The sequence below is a fragment of the Protomyctophum bolini genome, assembly GCF_963924005.1.
Source record: "Protomyctophum bolini genome assembly, chromosome: 9".
NCBI lineage: Eukaryota > Metazoa > Chordata > Actinopteri > Myctophiformes > Myctophidae > Protomyctophum > Protomyctophum bolini.
In genome coordinates this window covers 35309048-35331833 of record NC_137870.1, presented here as the reverse complement: position 1 = coordinate 35331833, position 22786 = coordinate 35309048, and the positions used below count along the sequence as shown (strand labels likewise).

At 43.0% G+C, this 22786-nt stretch overlaps 1 protein-coding gene and 1 long non-coding RNA gene across 2 annotated transcripts in view; one reads left to right on the top strand and one right to left on the bottom strand.

Annotated features, from left to right (window-relative positions):
* Window positions 1-22786, top strand: part of drd2a (dopamine receptor D2a) — a 94996-nt gene that overhangs the window by 11947 nt on the left and 60263 nt on the right. The window lies entirely within an intron of this gene.
* Window positions 17664-20654, bottom strand: LOC308320842. Its single transcript, XR_013964564.1, has 4 exons — window positions 20198-20654; window positions 19289-20016; window positions 18677-19032; window positions 17664-18485 (listed from the first exon to the last, which is right to left on the bottom strand). It is a non-coding gene; the product is annotated as an uncharacterized lncRNA (long non-coding RNA).

Here is a 22786-nt window from a genome sequence, read left to right as displayed (position 1 = left end):
CACCTTTGTTAGATTGACGCACACACGCACACACACACACACACACACACACACACACACACACACACACACACACACACACACACACTCCTCTCTCTCTCTGTCGCTCTAATTTATTAGTCTCATGTCGCGCAGCTGTGTCTAGATTCTTCCGGCGGATCCTGCCGGGAGCTGCCTATGCAATAGAAAGCATAGGTGGACCCCAGGCTAGGCGAGAAGCGACTCTTTAGGGCAAGGTCACGTGCACGCATCCGCCTGGGTGACGGAAAACGGCAGACTGCTGAGCGAGCGCTGGTGCTTTGGCATGGGGCGTCAGATCAACATTATGGAATGAATTCTGTACTGGCCAAATATGGAGCATGTCTTGAGTGTACAAGGTTTTATGAGGTCAGATCAACATATCAGAACAGGAAGGACGGGTGGAGCTGGTCCTGTTCTGGCCTGACCTGTTCTGACATGTCGGAACAGGTCAGCTCCACATATGAAGTTCTAAGGGTTTGAGGTTAGATGTTAGTTGCTGGCCGGCTCCATAGATCTAGGTGATGATTCAGTATTCTCCATGTATAGTTATACAGGGTTAGATGAGGTCAGTGTCATGATCTTCATATATCGAGATGGCCATATATGGTGGCCACGTATGCGCATGCGCGGGCGCGTGTGGTTTTTTAACGGCCAATGCAAAAGTCTAAAATGCTGTGCTGTGTCAGCTTTGGATTTAATGGAATAAATGGCAGAATATTTAGTTGAGACAGAGAGCTCCCTGGTGACCCATCTAGGGCCTGGTGTTGGGATAAAGTCTGAGCTCTACAAGAAATAGTGACGGTGAGGACAGTTTTGTCAGCAGTTTTGTGTGTGTGTGTGATGAGATATACTTTATTAATCCCCGAGGGGGAATTGAAGCGTAACAACAGCATAATGTGACACATAAAAAGCTAAAACAACTGGACTGAAGAATACAAAACAGACACAAATGGACATAACCACCAAGGACCATATGCCATTTGGGGGGGGAGGCAGTTCTTATGCATTCGCATTGTATAGTCTGATAGCAGTTGGCATGAAAGAGAGTCTGTATCGTTCCGTGTGCATCCTCGGGGGGAGTGTGAGCCTACGGCTGAAAGTGCTCATCCTATCCTGCAGCACACCATAGAAGGGGTGGGAGGGATTAGCCAGCATGGAGTTCAGTTTGTCCCCGATCCTCCTCTCCGCGACTGACCGTTTACCGCCGTTCAAAGGAGGATTTTCAAACCTCCATAAGTCAGGAGAGCTGTCCTTGGTGGATCTTCGGCCATCCAAAGTTCAGATTCACATTTGTAATTTTGTATCGCGAGATTGTCTATATTGTCTTAAAGCATGGGGTTCGCGGACCACCAGGTATTGCCACCAGGCAAGTATTGCTCTTAATCAGGATGGTGGTCCCTGGGTTGAAATCAATTGAAAACCCCTGTCTTGAAGCCTTGTTTATACTTCACTGCACGACTGCGACTGACAAAGTGTGCGATGCTTCAAGATGAGCCTCATCGGCTTTGAACAGAAGGTTAGAGACCGCACTCGTCTCAGTCATTCTGAGTGCTCTTGTGTGCCTTTGCATATTAAATACCAAGATGAGGTTGTCGAGGCAGGAGAACGTTATTTGAGAAGGGCTTTGACTATTTTATCGAGGTAACTGCGTTTATATCGTTTCACATCATTATTCAAGTGCTGCTATGCAATTTGACAGAAGTAGAGATTAGGGTAATTCATTGAGATTTGTTTAGAACATTTAGAAAAAAACATGGATAAAAACTGTACCTAATGGCACAAAACTCGTACTCGAACAACTTGTGCATCATACTGTAAGACCACTCTAGAACCTTTGAATATCCATATTTAATACTTTTTATATTATTTAATAAATTAAAACATATTTTTTGGCATATTTACTGGTGACCCCAAAATAATTGTCCACGACCCACAAAATGGATGGACCCAGACATGGATCCCGACCCAGACACCGGGTCGGGATCCATGTCTGGGTATGATTTGTGGTCCATTCATTGTGTGTCTCTGGTTCCACACAAGGGGCCAGTGAAGTGGGCTTTAACGTTGAGCACGTTTGCACTTGGGCACCAAACTTTGGTGCCCAAATCGGGGGAAAAAAGCGGAAGTAGAAGGTTCTTCCGGGTGCTTCAAAATGCCACTGAGCAACTTCCACTGACATGAATAGTGCGGAGGGCGGAGCTTCGCACCAGTTCAGTCTCTATCCTTCTTTATACTCTATGGTTCCACATGAGACCAGCTCCAGCAGATGGTGTGTGAACCACACCAGGGGCGAAGAAGTGATGTTTATACAGCTCCATCACAGCCTCTGTGCAATCTGTTTTGGCTTCATGCAGGGGCTATATTTTGGCATTGCTACTGTTTTGGACAGGCATCCCTAATGCCTGAAGGTCTATGACGGAAAGCTTGCTGTTTCGATATAAAAATAAAATAATAATGTTCCAATCTAAATTTGCACAGTTCTTAGTGTGCGAAGCCCCCTTTCCATTTCCATTTGGCTTCATTGTGACTCCAGAACCTTAACCTAGTCTACTGGCTTTTTTAAATGTTCTTTTCTTTACTATTTTGGAAAGCTATGCCTCCCTTGAAATATTTGTCTTGCATCACTCAACTGGATTTACCTGTACAATTAAAATACCTTGTAACAGAAATTAAAAACAAACAAACAAACAAAAACACTTAATTCCGTTATAACACCATATTGCAGGACAGTTATCTCTACAAATAACCTGTGAGTCTGCTCTGCGAGACACCCTCTGATCAGCACAGCTGATTTTTTTTATATTTTGATTAGGTGGGCTGTCATGCTCGTTTACGTGTGCTGTATTCTCGTTTGAAGCACAGGTAAATACAAATAGTGATTTCAACTAATCAGATTGCTTCGTCAGAACTAGGCTACCTGTAAAAATGTAATTTTGTCCTAGTAAGCCTAAAATATAACATACAATCGGGGTGATTGTATTTTGTCTCCCTGCTCTGCTATTGGGACATTTAGATTGTGTTAAAGGATCTGACACGGATTTTGTCCGTATGGTCAAGATTCAATATAAATTATCTCCTGAGCAAGCAGACTGGCTCTATTAGCTCACTGAATCAAAAAATCAGGACTTTCGTAGGAAACGGGGATCAAATCCGTGCAGCTTTTAAGTTAATTATTTCACCAGAAAATGTGAAATTAGTATTAGTAGTCCTTACCCGTTCTGAATATATGAACAGCAAATGATGTTCGCCATCTGGCGGAGTCAGGTTAATATAAGGAAGTGTAGGCTACAGACAGAATGACTGACTGACAGACAGACAGACATTTTTCGGTGCATTTATAGATAGATTGGCAGTGTGCAAAAATAAATGTGGCACTGATCAACCCAGCCGGTTGGTGAGATTAGCCCTGTGCACGCCGACATAAGACCTGTGTGTCTGTACAGTATGTCTGTGAAAAGAGATGGCTTGTCCTAAATGTCAAGCCTCTGAGCAGTCACAGTGTTAAAGTTATTACAGGGTTAAAATGAGATTACGTGAGGTGGAGCGTTTCATTTGAGCTTGAAGAGCTGTTCATGTTGTCTTTTTTCCACTACACTACTAGTGTCTTGGGTGTCAAGTGGCAAATATATCCAGAGTAATACTGAGGTAAGGGGATATATAAAACATCATATCGGTGCCAGAACCTTCTGTGACATTTTACCAAATGGCCTGGGAGTGTTTGACGAACTGAGCCAGCATGGGTTCCACATGCCTGTGTGTGTGTGTGTGTGTGTGTGTGTGTGTGTATAATATGACCTTTTCGTCTGAGCGATGAGAAGTAATTGTCCAATTAGATGCTTTCAGTAGTTGTTTATCTCTGAAATAGAAAAGCGTGGTATGGACCATGACAATATAATTGCCCGTCTATATCTCAGAATACTGGGCGGTAAGGCGAGTGTCTCCTCTATCAAATTAATCCGTTCTATTATCTCCTATTTGTTTCCCTTTCATTATGATTCATTGCATGCGGGTGCTGGCATTAGAAAACTGATGTGTAGTTCACACTGCACACTCAGCATTGTAGATTAAGCCTGGAATGGGTTTTTAATCCAGAAAGATAAACGTGGCATTTCATGAGCATTGTTGTCAGGCATTGTTAAGCACCTCCTTAACCCATAAAACATTTATTTGGTGCTCAAAGCTGTTCATGTCAAGGACCCCCACAATGATATGTATTTGGCCATACCCCCCCTCTCAAAATACCCCCAGAAGACAAAAATTGTAGTTAAAAATGTACGCTTAAAATTTATATATATATATATATATATATATTCAAAAAATGTGCACAAATTAAAACATAAATACAAAAGTTCAAATTGTATCTGCTATATTTGAAAAATCGTGGAAAATCTTTGCAAAGTTGGTATAAAGTAATGGTTAAGATGTTGATATTAATTTTGTATTCATCCTTAGGACCCCAAATCACACCTTGGAAAGCATGAGTGTCTATTTCAAACAAAGTGTTTTTTGACTGGGGTCATATTTTGGCAGCTCTTAATCCAGAGCGAATAGGCCTGTTAAAATAATATAGGCTCACGTGAAATAAAATCTAGGGGTGGAAAGAAAGATTTTTTGTCTCATGAATTATATTGTCTCTGTCTGGTGGAAACCTCATGTCCAAAACTGTTACTTTTGAGGATTCAAATTCTAAAATAGCAAAAGTAGCAGATCTACACACATTTTGAGGTTGTGGATCTGCTACTTTTACATTTACGGAAAAAACAGAACAAAAGTTAAAATATGCAGATAAGAGGTTTATGCCCAGCAGAAACGATACCCAGACTAGGATGAAGGCTATTTTCAGTGTGTGGAAAAGTCATTTGAGCCAGTCCATTACAGACTGCCGTTTCACTTAAACCACTTCTCTCCTATAATGCCATGTCCAAAATAGGGATGCCAGGTTGAGAGTGGTGTTAAGATGCCCTGTCCTGTGTGTCAGCCTGAAGAATTCAACGGCAGGTTATTATGTGAGGAATGGATTAACGCCATACTGGAAACAAGTAGGAAAACCACATGCAAGGTTCTCAGTCACACGCAAGCATGCATGCATGCACACACACACACACACACACACACACACATGCACGTACGCATTCATGCACACATGCACTCACACAAGGAATGTTAGATCTCATCCCAACTGTCAGCAAGTGTGCGATCTGGCAACGGAATCACATGACAAACTTATACAACACGCCCATAACATGTGTGCGCGCACACACACACACACACACACACACACACACACACACACACACACACACACATTCCTCCATGGTAACGGTATGCATGCATGTACAACCACAGTATATGTAAGTTTCTGTTTCCCTTAAAAATGAGTCTCCAGTAAAAACAACTACTATGATGGTCTAACTATATACAGTTTGAACCATTCTGAAATATAGATCTAGTCATGAGGTTCTCACTATGCTGTTTGATGATGGTTGATAATACTGAAATAGGCTATAAATCTGAAGTAATGAAGGTCTCTATAAATATGAAATGTGCCAAGACCAAAGAAAGGTGCAGTTAGAGAAGCTAATGTGTTGTCCGTGGTTTGTCCCGTGTTCCGTTTCGTTCACGCAGATTTGACCATTATGTAAAATGTGTTTCTGTTGTGAAATGACTGGTTCCTTCTCGGTTTTCAGGGGGTGTAGTTCCAGACTCTAAACTTTAGAGTCTAAAACATTATGTCAAACTCATGAAGGCCCGGGGGCCAAATCAGGCATGTGAATGAATTATCTTTGGCCCGCCGAATGATATTTAATTAGTATTTGAACTGGCCCTCCTCCCTGCATTGGCACGTATCGAGGGCCTGCGAGTGCAAGCCTGCGTCTTCTCTTCACTATTGATCAGCAGTGAAAGTGAAATCGCCTGTGGTCAACTTTCAGCCCCTCTCTCCAAAACTGGCTAAAAGAAAGGTGGACTCTGAAAACAGGGGTTTTCAAGTCAGGTAGTAGGCAGAGGGCAAACTTCTGTGTGTCTTCTGTGTGGCTGTAATGAAAGAATATTACCTGAGAAGACTATGATAAGAAATGAATGCAACTGATTTGATTTACATATAATTTTACTATGAAAGCAGTGCTTTGTGAGGATCATAGAACAGGGAACTGAGCTTAATTATGCATTAAAAATGCATTCTCAGTTTTGAATGCATTTACTTTTTTGCCGTTTGCCTGGGACGTCCCTATGACCGGTGCCCGTGTGTTGAAACACAGTCCGGCCCTCGGGAGTTTGACATCCCTGCAAGGCATGCAGAGATTGTGGAATAGTTGTCTGGCTACACTCGTGGTATGACAGAACAGTTCGGTTGACTTTCCATCACTCGCAATGAGGATGGGGTGTAATAATATATAATAATTAATTTATCTATGACGTGTACTTAGAGTTATGTCCCCTCATATAAATACTTTAGGTTTTTTCATGAATTTATGAGTTTCTGAGGGGGGGGGGGGGAGTATTCGCTGTCTCAGCAGGTATAGTGCTATAACATTCTTATGTCATTCTGTAGGTTTTGCTACATTTACCAAACTTGATGACTTCCATTTATTTTATGCAGCAGGTGTATTCAGAGTAGAGCTTTGAGGCTTTTTCTCAGGGTGCAACCGAGCGCTCAATGTTAAAGCCCAGCTGCACGTGGTTTCCTCGTCATGAATCCACGGGTCCGCCTGCAGTCCTTCCTCTTACCACTAGGGCCCAGCGCTTCAACGTTGGAGTGCCTCACTGGCCCCTTGTGTGGAACCCCCAACTGCCAGAAGAGAGGCTTAGGAAAACAATACTTAACCTCTTCAACCCCAGGGGGGTCCAGGAGGGAAAATCTAAAATATGGGAGTTGGAACCTTAGACCTTGACCAGCCCCATTTACCCGCTGAGAGCTGTTCATGAGGTGGACAGCCGCTGCCCCCGCCGGCTTGGGGCTTAAGAGGTTAATTGGAATATAAGATGTAACCATCCATGGATAAGAGAGGTCTCCTCTACTTTCTCACTTTCTCATTTAAATTAATATAGTTCATGCATAACCTTCATTGTAATAATACAGTCAAACATACATTGTCATTGTTACATCAGGAGCAGTGGAGGGTGCACATTTTGGAAAGAAATTACATTCAATTCAAAGAGAACTATATCACTGAACCTTATGTTGCATTAATTAATAAGAGAGGACAGAGGTCTCTATGTATGTTTAAATCAATGTGTATGTTACACTTTCAATCAATCTGTAATGTCTGTATATAAATGCAGGGCTGCAGCCAGCCTGCAGGCTATATCAGAAAGGACTTTGGACAGATGGAAAAAACTTTAGTTAAACTTGCAGAGTGACTTACTTTACCTGGGTTACTTCTGATAGTTGTACTTGGATGTTGACATGGATGACATAATAATCCCATCTAGTGTTTCATTAGCACGACAGAACGTGACAAAATAGGCTACAGCTGAGCTATGTTGTGCTGCTGACAGGCAGCTGCATGAACACAGTAACACACACGTTGAAACAAGGCTGTGGTAAAGATACCCAGAAGGAGTGGACAGTGATGTCACTGTTATGCAACATGGACGTAGTACAGACTTACAGTGATGTCACTGTTATGCAACACGGAAGTAGTACAGACTTTATAAAGACTTTTTGTCTCCACCAGGCCGAAGGCATGGGGAGAGAGTATGTTTTGCACTCCGTCTGTCCATCCGCGTGTGTGTGTTTGTGTGTGTGTCCGGGTGTCCATGTGTCCGTCTGTGGACAGCTCATCTCCGGCACCGTTGGCTTGATCGCAGCCATACTCTGCACACACACTCCCTAAATGCCACAGCTGAACCACATTTTTTCTGGACAGTACATACAGATTTTGTCCAAACATTACGCAAATTGGTACACAGTCTCTCTAGAGCCATTCAACGAAACAGGTCTTTCAGATTTTTCAGACTGCATCCTGATTGGCTAATATTGGCTTCCAAAGTTTGCAAGAGTGCTCAGTTTCAAACAAAATGCTGCAAATCATGAACACATCCGTGAAATTGTGCACGCACATTCCCACTAGGCCGAGGAAGAAATACCTACTGGAACATTTTCAACTCAGCCTCATGGTGGTGCTATACCTGGCCAATTAGTGTTTTCACCTCTTTTGTTTTCACCAACTTTGTATGCACACTCCCTAGAGGCTAAGGAAAAACCTGCTCTTTATAGCGCCACCAGGAGGTCGACATATGTAAAACACATTTTCTAATATTACTCCTTCATATTTTGTTTCCTGGAACGTCTAATACACGTACGTCTAATTGCCAGACAGTCAATTAAGGCAAATGTGCCAAAGTAAATTAACTTTATGGTGTTGATATTCTTTTGGATCAATTTTATAATTTGTGTGTGTGTGTGTGTGTGTGTGTGTGTGTGTGTGTGTGTGTGTGTGTGTGTGTGTGTGTGTGTGTGTGTGTGTGTGTGTGTGTGTGTGTGTGTGTGTGTGTGTGTGTGTGTGTGTGTGTGTGTGTGTGTGTGTGCGCGCGTGTGTCACTCTTTCCTGAAGAACACTGAACTCAATGAGGACATTATCACATTCACTGTAAAAGTCCCCCCAGACTCAATCTTTCCATCAGGTCCCTCATTGCTTGCACTACACCACAGAACAGATCACTGACACACTGTCCTACATCTAAAAGATCTGTTATGCATGCAAGCGGATGTACCGTACATGGCACGCCATGATAGAATAGTGGAACTCATGGCAAAGGACATCAAAATATCATGCATCCTCAGTGAGACTGTGTAATTCCATCCATGTTTCAACTGTGATAACCTAGACATCTTTACATCTTTGACACCAGATGTTGATGAAGAGTCCAGGGAAGTGTCTGTATTAGAGATAACCTGCACCTTTGACCACAGCCTAGAAGAAGCCTTTATGACCAAGGATATTAAATACCAACCACTTCTAAATACCATCTCAATGCTGGGCTAAACGTGCAGACTATTTGTTTTTATATTCGGCAGCCTAGGGCTTGTTAGAGGTTTCCAACAACTTGGAATGACCAAAAAGGAGGAAAAAAGGCTGGAAAAGTATTGTAGTGTCTCTGCTATAATTGGCAGCCACCACATATGGTGGAGACGCTGCTACTTATATACATTTTTGGCGCTCGCCGACAAAACTCCCGATCTGACGCAAGATCGGGCATTGATCGCCGAGGGTTTTGCTCGCTGTGTGTGAAAGGCTCTGCGAGAAGAAATAGCGCCGATAAAAGCGCTCGCCGACACCTTCCCGAGCGTTTCTGAATATCAAGCAGGGTTGATATTTGTCTCTGTCGCCGACTGGACATCGTACACTACAGTATGAACTGGGCTGCGATCGTGTCCAGATAAGTCCTGTATTACAGCCAATGAGAGCACAGGACAGCTGTGCTCACTGCTCACAGCACTGCTGTCTGTGTGTGTGTGTGTGTGTATGTGTGTGTGTGTGCGTGCATGCGTGTGCACGCGCGTCTAGAGTAGACCCTATGGTAATTTGTGACAGCTGCTGAAAGTTCAACCATGAAGCCACGCTCATTAGATAATAGAGATTGTGGAAGTTGAAATAAACAAATAAAGCTACTGGTTTAATTTGCATGAATGAAGCTCTTTAAACACAAAAAATGGTTTGTGATGAGTTGAAAAAGTGGCTATGGTTGTTTTGTTTTTTTGCTAAGGAGTGGTTTTGGTGCAAAACAAAAAGATTGCAATTCATTCAGAATCACGAAAAAACCCTACATTGAGCCCTCACATGCCACTTAAAGCAGAATAAAAATGTGTAAATGTTTCCCACTTACCGTTATAAGGGTAACCCAACTTTCAGCAGCTGTGTGTCAGCTGTGGGCATTCATGTCTTAATTATGGGGGCCTGCAATTTGAACCATGGGCACCGCCGTACTATCCACATTGTGTTCATACTGTAGCTGAGAATGCAGTTTGTGCATAATTATGAACTTTAACAGATGTAAATATAGGCATACTGTGGGCATAGCCAATTAAGTATGATGTACTCTATCACCAGTTGTATGAATGACTATTTTATGCAGGCTATCAACAGTGTACATGATTTGAGGCTGATATTCAGTGTCATTCAGCTACACAGTGGGGGTAGATGAGAGCTAATGGGACTGTAGGTAGGCGGGGGGTTATTGGCACTCGCCCATGACTGTCGGTCAGAACAAACTGACTGACTTTACTGACCTTTATAGTGACAGTTTGGTCTAGAAACCAACACAAACACATATGTGTTCTCACAATCAGCACAAAGCAACACTGTACAAAACTATAGCAAATTAACACAGTACAAACGAAACAATGACACAAAATGGAAGTAATAAAAACATAATAAAACATAATTAAAGCAGTGCATTTATCAGGAATGACAAACTGCACCATGGTGCTTTACTGGAGGCTAACTAAACTAACTGACACATTGGGGGACATCAACCTGAAAACAACAAATTAGGATTGTCGACTTGGGACTGGTTGTGACTTGTGAATGTGCTTGATATTAATATAAACAGATAGGGAATCATGACCTCTCTTCCAGTGGGAATATGGAATATGTACAACAAATCTACACTGAACATAATAAGGATTTATTTTACCACAGTTAAATTATGCTGTAACCCTAAACATTAATATCCTGTGTACCCCAGTTGTCTACGAAACAAAAGTGTCAGAGTGAGTGAGCACTGAGAAGTATGTCAGATAATATAATTTTTTTAGAGGAATTGTGTGTAGCAGCTGAGACTGTGTCTGTGCGACTTTGTGTGCATGTGTGCACATGTGTGACTTGAGAGCCAAATGTCCCCACAATTATAGTAGAAAATTATGAGGACAATGTCCCTGGACCTCACTAGAGAAAATCCATTGGTGTGGACTGGCATTAATATTAGGTCAGATATTAGGAAGACATTCAGGTTGGGGTTAGGAGTAGGATTAGGCATTTACATGTTTACAATGTTACATGTTAGTTCCAGTGCTGCCTGATTTACACTTTGTTGCGTGCAGGTGCCATGCACCGAAAACAGACGATTGTGACCTTGTACATCGGCTATTTTTGGTTGTAGTTAAATGGTTGAAAAGGGTATTAAAATTATTATTATTTTAAAATTCATAAAATTGCATAGCGTGCTGCATGCATAAAAGTGTTGACTCCCTCACAAGCATATTAATACAAAGATGTGTTCGTGCGTGTCTGTGCGTGTGCGTGCATTCCCACCAGAGACAAGTGTGGTTCTTCTTCCTCTGCACATAATGAGGCCGTTGGAGGCTTGTTAGCGACCTCTCCTCTACTGTAGCTGTCTCTTCTGATGACTGCATCACCATTGATAACTAACAGTTATGGACAATCCATAACCTGTGGGTGGAATGGAGCTAACATAGTAATGTCATATACTCAAATACCGTTACTTACAGTAAGTTTGACGGGATCTACTGAATGTGAAGGGGGGTATACGAGTCGGGGGGGATGCCATACTGTGTGTCGGACTCGTAGTCTCAATCTGCCTAGTGTAGAGAGGAAAATTAGGTCTTTGCAATTCACAAGAAGCATAATGATCAGTGCACACCTAACAGAGTTATGGTTGGTCCTCCTTGGACATGGCCCTCCTGGGTCACACAGAGCCTTTTTGAACTCCATATGCACATAGGGTTATAAATAATAGACCCCCTGCCTCCCATCCACTCCCATGAGGCGTTTTCACCCCTTCTTCCAGGTCGAGAGAGATAGAGATGAGATGGATTCATTAAGGCAGCAGTGTTTATGTAGGCCAATTATAAATATAATAAAGTAAGGATAAATATAATCATCGCCTGGTGTGATCTGCCACCACTTTTCCAACCCGGAAGAAGGGGTGAAAACGCCACATGTGCTGGATGAGCTCTCTCTCTCTCTCTCTCTCTCTCTGTAAATGGATCTTGTTCTCGCTATAGTGTTTCTCTATGGTTGATTTATTTTTGTATTATTGAGGGGCGCAGCTTTTTGTCCTGAACTCGTGCCATTGACGATGAAAGGAGAATTTACGTCATGTGTGTCTGAACAAATTTGTGTGGCAACACATTAATTGCCATTGACAATGAATGGAGAATGTAGTCATATGTGGACGAGCAAATCGCCTTAGTCCTACTCCTCCCAAATCACGGAAAGCATGAGTGTCTATTTCGGTGTTATTTTGACTGGGGGGGGTCATATTTTGACAGCCTGTCATAATTTGACCCCCCAGTATCAATGTTGATATTCATTCATCAGCCAACACTCCCCACTCACAGGTAGTACCCCCCCCCCCCCCCCCCATGAGTGTCTATAGATAAACTAGCTCTAAATAAGTCCTGATCAGATAACTGCTGAACACTTGAGATATTCCAGCCACAGAGTCTCTGTTCTACTTGCTCTGTGTTTCTCTGGAATGCTGATGCATGGAATACTTCCTGACTATTATGCTATCAGTTCTGCTGGTCCCAGTAGTCAAGGAGAAAACAGGGAAGATCTCTATTTCCTTGGCTAGTGTGTTGTCAAAGGTCTTATGAGAGTACTACTTGAAAGGATGCAAGAGTATAGTTATTGTCAGCGCTGTTGAGCAATTTGGATTTAAAAGTAAACATGGCACAGACATGTGTATTCCATGTGTATATGCTCTAAAAGAGGCTGTCAGCAAGTACAGTAAACATAACTCCACCATGTTCACATGCTTCCCGGATGCTTCTTGTGCCTTTGACCGTATTAACCAATCCAACTCTCTACAAATCTCAGAAAGTGTAGGACTGGCTGTATGGTGGGAGAGATGCTCGTTAACCATCTAATGTATGCAGATAACCTGGTCATCATGTCTCCTTGCTCTGCTGGCCTACAGCAGTTGCTTAGTGTGTGCTCTGATTATATGGACTGCTGTTTGATATAAAGTTTAATCCGAAAAAGAGTGTTGTCATGATTATGAAAACTAAGGAGGATCAGAAGGTAACATTCTCCTCTCTTTTTATCTGGGATATAGGGATTACAGTACAGAGACAGTATTGTAAATTGTATGCACAAGCCAACATGTTGTCTAAACATTTTTATATGTGTACTGCCCACTTGTAGTGCAGCTACAACTAGAAAAAGTGACCCACCAGGGCAGGTCAGGTTGTGGCCTCCTGGTGGCGCTATAATAGGCCAATGTGACATTTCTTCTTACGCCTTGGATGGCAATTGGATGATTTGAGGCATTTTGTTCAACAAAACAAATCCACCTGTTGGTGGCGCTATAACAGGCCAATGTGAAAATGGTGGGATATATTCCTCAGCCTATAGTAGGAAAGTCTGTGAAAGATTTCACGTAAATTGCACGCTCCGTTCATGATTTGAGGCTTTTTGTTCAAAACGGGCCAATCCTGCAAACTTTGAAAGCCAATGTTAGCCAATTAGGATGGAATATTAAATATTGGACAGATCCGTCTTGAACACATGACTATAGACAGTTAGACAGTACCATCTGTTTCCAAGTCATATTAGTAGGCTATAACAGCCTGCTTCCCTGTGAAATGATTGATTGTGGCCTGCGCTTGTCGTTCCGCTGTGATTTTTGAGTGGTGCAACCACTCCAAGGAATAGCAATGTCCGTGTCCGCCTATGTGTCGTCCGCCTATTTTTCGTCCGCACATGTATGTGACGTTAATGAGCACGAGTATGACTATTAGTACCAGTAGGGGCGCTGTTGTCCAGAAACACAGAGAGAGAGCTGCAAGGTTGCCTGCTAATGAGAGAGAGAGAGAGGGGGGGGGGGGATGGGGGGAGTTGCACCACTCGAGTCAGTTCACACGGGTGTGATCTTTTTTTAAACTAGCGCATCCTTTAGTTTTTCGAGTTTAGCTATATGTTCAAAACAATGAAATAAGCAATAAATATAGGATACATTTCATATGGCTTCTCCAACGGCCCAACAGTCTGCGTCTTTCTAGCCAGGACTAGGCTACTGACAGCAAATGGAGGACACCTCAAAACAATAAAATAAACAAATACATATATGAGAGAGAGAGAGACAGAGCGAGAGAGAGTTGCGTTTACGATCAGTTGAGGAAACGCAAACAGCTGTGCATACCTGATCAAATAAGCCTCTTATTGCCATTGCCAAGAACCAACAGCCTGTAATTGCGGCTCTTGTAAGATGCTGGTTTGTTTTCACTTGGAACATGCGGATGTGGCACGCAATGGCCACCAGCCGCCGCCCTGTTTCAGCAACAAAAGAGTCCCAGAAAGAGGAATTGACAGGGCGAGTAATAAATTGAAATGAATTTGCATGCTAAAGAGGACGGAGGTTAGACAGAAACGTAATTAGATCAAAGGCCGATTATAGTCGGGCATAAATTAATCGTATATCAGTTCAATGAAACCTTAATTAGGTTTCATCGAATGATATACGCTTCATTTATGCCAGACCCGTTGAGAGAGAGAGCATTACAACATGTTGAGAGAGAGAGCATTACAACCAGGGGGGCAGTCAGACAGATATTTTGTGAAGCTACTAAGGAAATCGGGATTTCCTGAAAGTTCATATAATGGCCTGTTGTGGCGCTGTCATTGGGCCCAAAAAAACCCATAGCCCCATAGAAGTCCATGTATTTGGGTCCAAATTCACCTAGACTGTATTACCTTAATAAACATGATCATGAATACTTTCTGCTTCCAGTCACTAGTTTAAAGTCTCATTTCTATTGTTTTTGGAAAATTATGGTCCCATTTATACAAAAAATGACCATAAAGCCGTGTATGTTCTGAGGGGCGTGGCTACCGTTACAGTCTATGATCGGGATTCCCCACCCACTCGAGTCAAAATAAAAACCATATTCTTTACAGTCTATGATTACAACACTCGGCCGCGTGACACCATGACACGGTTCATGTTTTGCACATGCTTCATCAATACTCATTATAGGATTCAATGTTTGGATCAATACAGTATAGTGCTTACTTCCACACCATTCTCGCTTTTCTTGACCTGCAGCATATATATTCATATTGAATATTATGTGAATCGTTTTAGTTTAAACTGGAAGTCTATGGGAGTGTGTGTGTGTGCGTGTGTGCGTGTGCGTGTGTGCGTGTGCGTCTTTGTATGAATATCAGTAGTCAATATGAATCATTTAAAGGCACTGTGGCTATTGGAACATGTCTGACCGTGCTCAACCTGAAATGCGATGAGAGAGTGCGACCTGAAATAGACGACGGGGAGGTGGGCGAGCGAGAAAGAGGGGTGGGGGAGGGTGGGGAGGAAAAATGGGGCAGGAGAAAGAAACTTTCGTGTGTGCGACACACACACACACACACACACACACACACACACGCTTTTGTGAGCATGTGTTTTGCATGTGTGAATAATATGTCAGTGTATGCATTGTATTAGTGTGCCAATGCGGTGCACTTGAATAAGGCGGTGTGTTGTGAACGGCACTGATCATACAATAGATGTACAATGATCTGCATACATGGTGTTCTGCACACGGATGTGGACATTGTGGCTGTACTGTAGTAATCACCAGTCTGAGCAAGAGCAAAGCCTTGGAAACACAATGTGTTAAATCGGCTAATACATTCAGACTCACAGGAGTTACGGTCTTTTGTGTCTTCAATGATTGTCTTGCAACCCAGCACCTGCGTTATAATTCAATAATAGGTCAGGCGGAGTTGCTTTTTCATCCCTGCATGTATGCCAGTGAATCTAGTGGAAATGTGTCTCTACATTGGGGGCATGTGCGTTTGACGTCTGGCTCACTGTGATATTATGAAACTTGAAATAATTCAGTAGGCTACAGTATGCGTTATGTATTCTAGTGACAATGGTTAAATGGGTAGAGCATATCCAGGCTCTGTCCTATGCCCTCCAGAACATATTGAAGGCATATATATAAATGTCTCCTTCTTGATTGTTCAACTAGAGGCTATTACTCATTTACTCAGTTATTTTTGGACTGATAGCAGTGGCACTACAGGGAAGGTGATGGAGTGATTGTGCTTCCTGGTAAGGGGTCGTCCCCTGGGGAGCATGTTTGTGCTCTGCAAGTTGCATGGAAATTAGTCCTTGAGATGTCTTGTTCCAAACACACAATTTGTCACGAGAGTAAAGAGCATGGGGGTTGCCAAAACCAGTAGTCTCTGGGTTGCATGAAGGCGCACGGCAAGTACATTTGATATGTTCTCTGTTCAACAAGTGCATGGAGCTTCAGGAAGCTTCAGGAAAGGCTGGGGATAAGGGACCAGGACTGCCTCCGGGCTGCCTCTGGGACCAGGACTACAACATCAACGTTTATTTTATGTTAGGACTGCACTGAGCTCTTAGAAGGAGTTCTCCTCTTAACGCTATGTTACTTTTAAGCCGCCCCCGGTTGCGCAGCCTCTCGTCTCTAGTAAAAATAAAAAATACACTAAGATGTTAAAGCATAGCCTACTTTTCTTAGTGGGAACACTCAGAGCCCCCCACTTTACATCTAAACTTATAATTTTTTGCTTTTAAAGCATTACCACCCTAACTGCTATCAGTAGGCTTATTAACACAATTTGTGCCCAAGACGTCCACAGACGTCCTAGGAAAGTTTGATTCGCGACAACAACAATAATAAAAGCTGCAAGCAGCGATGACCGGACCTGTGCGCGTCTGTGCATGTTATGAGAAAATATCAACCAATTAGAACTGGGAGCAGAGATAAGGAGAAGGATTTTCAACTGAGTCCAGTGAGGTGACTCATGTCTCTCTACGACAAACTGTTCAAAGGTTATGGCATATGATGGAAACTGTGACATATCAACCAATCAGAAGAGGGGGTGGGGATAATTGACTCCAATGAAAGACAAGGACTTTCAATTGAATAAAGCGACGTGACTCAAAAGTCTCTACGACAAACAGTTTAAAAGTTATAGGGAAAAATATAAACTAATACATATATCAAATATCGACTGATCAGAAGAGGGAGTGGAGGGCTAAGTTAAAGTAACACTAATGAAGGTCAAGGACTCTGAAACAAGTCCAGTAACACCACCCACATGACAATCAGTTCAAAACTTGATCTTGTATCTGCTATTTTCACTTCCTTGGCGTTGAATTTTGACTCTTCGCCACGGTCACGCCATTTTGGTTTAGGTCATGGCGCCAAGAGACTTTTTTGTAAGTCTGAAGATTTGCTAAATGTAGGTGAAACCATATTGTGGCGCTTTAAGCACAAACTTTTTGAGATGATTAAAATACGTAATGTTTCACCACTTGTGATGTGTGTGCAAAGCTTAGCAACTTTTCAAATATGTTTAGCCTCAAAAACACGATAAAAAAACAACTAGTATTAATAATCATTGCAATTTCAATAGGTTTTCGCACTACTGTGCAGTGCTCGGGCCCTAATAATAAACCACTAACCACTTACAAGTGAATCACCTCCATTGTCTCTAGTGGTGAGTAGTTCTTGAAATTGAATTTGTAAATGTGCTTGAACCGATAGTATTGTGTTGCTGTCGGTTTGTAAAACTAGAATTTCGCGGGCCTTCGGCCCGCTCATCCTAGCGGCGCGCAGCGCAAATTGGAGGAAGGAAATTGTGAGAGGTAGACAAAGTCACAACATTTAAAATGTTGGTCTCAGTGTATTTTTTATGGAGTCTGAGTGTATTTGTAGGAAAGAATTGTCATGGCTGGTTCTTGCCTTGACAAACATTCGGAGCAGGAGACGTGCGAAAGATGAACAATATATGATTTATTAAATAATAGGCCTATATAAGGAACTAAAAAGAACTGCAGTACTTAACATAACAAATTATATGGAATGTGTAGTCAGTGAGTCAGTGGTGTAGGTGTAGTGTATGGATGTGTGATACATGGTGTGGTGCATGTGTGGATGGAAAGAACAATCAAACATAAAGGAACGGAGGCATGGAGGCTAATGAAGGGAGTGGAGGCAGCAGGTGTGGCTCCTCTGGATCTCTCTTCTCAACTGGGATGAGTGTGGTATTTATGGCCTCTGGGAGACACCGGGCCCAGGTGCTCTCCCATCAGCCATCGGGCCAATGCCCTACCCAGGCTCACCTACAGGATGAAAGTTAGGCAATAGGCAGGCACATCCACTACTCAGTATGTGTGTGGGGTATCACACTCCCCCCCCCCCCCCTTAAAGTCGTGGTCCCAATAGGAACCATGACTGTCCATTTATCCTACATACATTTACTATACATGAAATGAATTAACATGTTACATTTTACAATTAAGTGCACTATATTCATCAAATGTATACCTACGGTTAATTAACGAAAATGTCCCACTAATCAAAAGATTTTACATTTTACAATGAAGTGCACTATATCATTTTTAACATGTTGTTAAAGGAATAATTATATTGGGCAGCTGATCCAGAGGAGGGCGTGGAGGAGTGGGGTGATGTGGAAGGGGTGTTTCTGGTTCCAGAGATTGTCATGGTTGAGCTTGTAGAAAAGGAGACAGAAAAGTTTGTCAGTAGAGCCTGCATAATGGGAGAAACATGTCCACCAGGGCAGACGTGAAACAAAGGATAGTGATTTGTTTGATCATAATCATGTTCAGGTTAGCATCAGTTTTATATTATTCAGAAATGACATGTGTAGAAATGACATATGTAGCAATGCAACAGCCTTACGTGAATGGGGATTGTAGGGCCAGGAAGCACAGCGCGAAGCAAGGCTTGAAAAACCACATTGGTAGTATGATGTTCCGGCTGTCTTTCTTTCTGCTTTATGGCATAGGTGAGAGCTTCTGTGGGAGCAAAGGTTGACAAAGTCAAAACATGTAAAATGTTGGTCTCAGTGTATTTTTAATGGAGTCTGAGTGTATTTGTAGGAAAGAATGTTAATGTTAACAGTGAACGCAGTTGTTGTGGAAAGGCCAACTTAGTAAAGGAACACTTATATTGGCCAGCTGATCCAGAGGAGGGCGTGGAGGAGTGGGGTGATGTGGAAGGGGTGTTTCTGGTTCCAGAGATTGTCATGGTTGAGCCTGTAGAAAAGGAGACACAGATAAGGGATGACTCAAGCACAAAATGTGAGTGTTAATGTTAACAGTGAATAGTAAAAGAAGCTGCAGTTTTGGTCAGTAGAGCCTGCATAATGGGAGAAACATGTCCACCAGGGCAGACGTGAAACAAAGGATAGTGATTTGTTTGATCCTAATGATCTTCAGGTTAGCAGCAGTTTTATATTATTCAGAAATGACATGTGTAGAAATGACATATGTAGCAATGCAACAGCCTTACCTCAATGGGGATTGTAGGGCCAGGAAGCACAGCGCGAAGCAAGGCTTGAAAAACCACATTGGTAGTATGATGTTCTGGCTGTCCTTCTTTCTGCTTTATGGCATACGTGAGAGTTTCTGGGTTACCCGTCCTTGAGCTGGCAACATAAAGCTGTCCGTGAGTGAAGACAGGGGACGAAAGCCAGACCCCCACTCTTGTAAGTGTGTGTCCTTGGGATTTGTTGATGGTGGTGGCAAAAGCGGTGCGGACTGGAAACTGCCGTCTGGCCCACACAAAGTAGGAATGTTAATGTTGAGGATCAGCAATGAACTTGATTCTAGGGATCAGGACTTCCTTTTGTGTGGCTGCAATTTTGCATAGCAGCAGTTTGTAATCAACATGTTAAATTGTACAATTAAGTGCACTATATTCATCAAATGTATACCTGAGGTTAATTAACGAAACTGTTCTACTAACCAAAATATTTTACATTTTACAATCAAGTGCACTATGTCATTTTTAACATGTTAGATACACTACTACAATACTTCAAAGTGTAAAACACCCTTAGAGCCCTGGCCTTGCAACACGTGGACCCTCCTCCCCCCCCAACAGTGAACACAGTTGTTGTGGAAAGGCCAACTTAGTAAAGGAACAATTATATTGGGCAGCTGATCCAGAGGAGGGCGTGGAGGAGTGGGGTGATGTGGAAGGGGTGTTTCTGGTTCCAGAGATTGTCATGGTTGAGCCTGTAGAAAAGGAGACACAGAAAAGTTTTGGTCAGTAGAGCCTGCATAATGGGAGAAACATGTCCACCAGGGCAGACGTGAAACAAAGGATAGTGATTTGTTTGATCATAATGATCTTCAGGTTAGCAGCAGTTTTATATTATGTGTAGAAATGACATATGTAGCAATGCAACAGCCTTACCTCAATGGGGATTGTAGGGCCAGGAAGCACAGCGCGAAGCAAGGCTTGAAAAACCACATTGGTAGTATGATGTTCTGGCTGTCCTTCTTTTTGCTTTATGGCATAGGTGAGAGCTTCTGGGTTACCCGTCCTTGAGCTGGCAACATAAAGCTGTCCGTGAGTGAAGACAGGGGACGAAAGCCAGACCCCCACTCTTGTAAGTGTCTGTCCTTGGGATTTGTTGATGGTGGTGGCAAAAACGGTGCGGACTGGAAACTGCCGTCTGGCCCACTCAAAGTAGGAATGTTGAGTATCAGAAATGAACTTGATTCTAGGGATCAGGACTTCCTTTTGTGTGGCTGCAATTTTGCACAGCAGCAGTTTGTTGTTGAGGGTTCTCAGGAAAAACAGTTTGGTGCCATTGCAGAGTCTGAAGTGTGATTTATGGACAATTAAAGGAGTTCAGTGTAAACAATGTTGTCAGTTTTGCCCTCATCATTATTGTCTATTAAAACTTTGACAGCACTGGCTTTCTTTCCCCTAGAGAAGGCTGTGTACAGTTGGCCATGTGCGAACACAGGCTGAGGCAAGGGGATGCCAACTCTGTCATTTTCCTGGCCCTGACCTTTATTTATGGTAACGGCGAAAGCTAACCTGACAGGGAATTGTCGTCTGATGAAGGTAAAGGGAAACTCCTCACCTCTGTCATAGTGCGGGATCCTTGGAAGGAAGATTCTTTCACCTCTGTTTGTCCCTAGTGCAATTTCACACTCAAGTACTTTGTCCATCATCTGCACCAGCACCATTCTGGTGCCGTTCTTGAGAGTGCGGTCGCGACCTGATTGCAAGTTTCTTAGCAGCATGACAGGAGCTCCTAGTTTGAGCTTCAGGTTATGGTCAGGGATTCCAGAGGGTGTTAGTGAGTTGAGGAATTCTATAGGCAGAGAATCCTTGTAGTTGTCCTCTTTAACTGAGTCAGCTGAAAAGTAGATTTTCTCTTGTCCAGGGAACTCAGCTAAGCACCTGTTGTTGATTTCGCGTATGTCCTTGTTTAATGGAGTGTATACAGTGCCTTTAAGAAGGTTGTCTTTGTGGACACAGCCATTGTGCAGGTCAGGAAAGGTGTTTGAAATGAGAGTATCCATATCCTTTACCAAGTGCTGTGGTGGAATGTGGACTTGAATGGCAGTATCTCCATGTGTGATTTTGTCTTCCCCCAAGTCCAGGAGGTAGTTGGCAAACTCCCTCTCAGCTATGTCAGTCCTCATGTTGAAGTGTAGTTTGTGTTCTTTCATGAGAGGATAGAGTGGAGACATTTGGATGCAAGCTCTAACAATTTGGGCTCTGCTTGCTCTCTTGATAACGGGGAGTGTCTGCCTAGGGTCTCCACCTAACAGGACAGTTTTGCCACCCCAAGGTTGGTCAGAATGCATCAGGTCCCTCAGTGTTCTTTCCACGCACTCTACATTGAAGCGGTTAACACTGAAGATCTCGTCCCAAATGATTATGCTGCTTTCTTTGATTAGCTTAGCCAGGGAGGACTCAGCTTTTATGGCACAGACGGAGTCTTCAAAGATAGGGATTGGTATTTTAAATCTTGAATGAGCTGTCCTGCCACCCTCAAGGTTCTGAGCAGCTAAGCCTGTGCTGCCAACACACAGCACAATGCCATTCTGTGCTCTAATGTTGGCTGCAATGACCTTAAATGTAAAGGTTTTGCCATAGCCTGCTGGGGAGTTGAGAATGAATTGTCTTGTGATGGTGTCCTCTTTTGGTGCATTCACTGCCTGATAAACCGCCTGGCAGAGTGCCATCTGTTCCACATTCAGTAGAGGACTAAGCAGCTGTACAATTTCTTCTTGTTCTGTGTTGTTGAATCTTTCTGATGTGAAAATTTGTGTCAGCTTTTCCTGCTCAGTTAGTGGTGTTGGCTGTGGCATGTCCGTGTAGTTGGATAGACGATTTCCCATTTGTGAGAGCTCATCATCCAGTGCAAGTAGTACCTGGTTGTGGATAAATGCCTTGTCTACTGCATCTGTAGGGCACATCTGTGCAGTGGCTTCTGCATGGAGGAAGTCATCACTGAGCTTTTCGAAGAATTCTTCAAAGAGGTGTTTGGGCTGTGATGGGTGACAGTATTGGAGGATGATAGCAAAGGTTTCTCTGAGTTTTCTTGAGGATGCATAACTTGAGACTTCATGCATGGCAGTGATCCATTCTCCATCGTCCTCCAGCAAGCCCATGGCTCGTGCTGTGTCTTTGAAAGTTGTGTAGTGGTTGCCCTCATACACTTTAAGGTCGTCATAGCTTGTTGGTCCCCTGATATGAGCCAGGAGCATTTTTAAGTAGAATCTTTCTCCCTGGAGTACTGATACATTGGACATCCTTCCTATTGTCGTTGGAGTGTGCGTGTGCGTGGATGTTGGAGATCTTTCCTTCCACATGTGGCTGTTTGAATTCCAAGTGTAGTGTTCTGGGATGTCCATGTACAGATGTTGCCTTGCGTGATGGTCACTGACATTTAGCTGGAAGAAGGCCAGTAATGTAGTGGGTTTGGCTGCTGTCAGGGCCTCCTGTGCATGGCCTTCTGTGAAGATGACATTTTGTTGG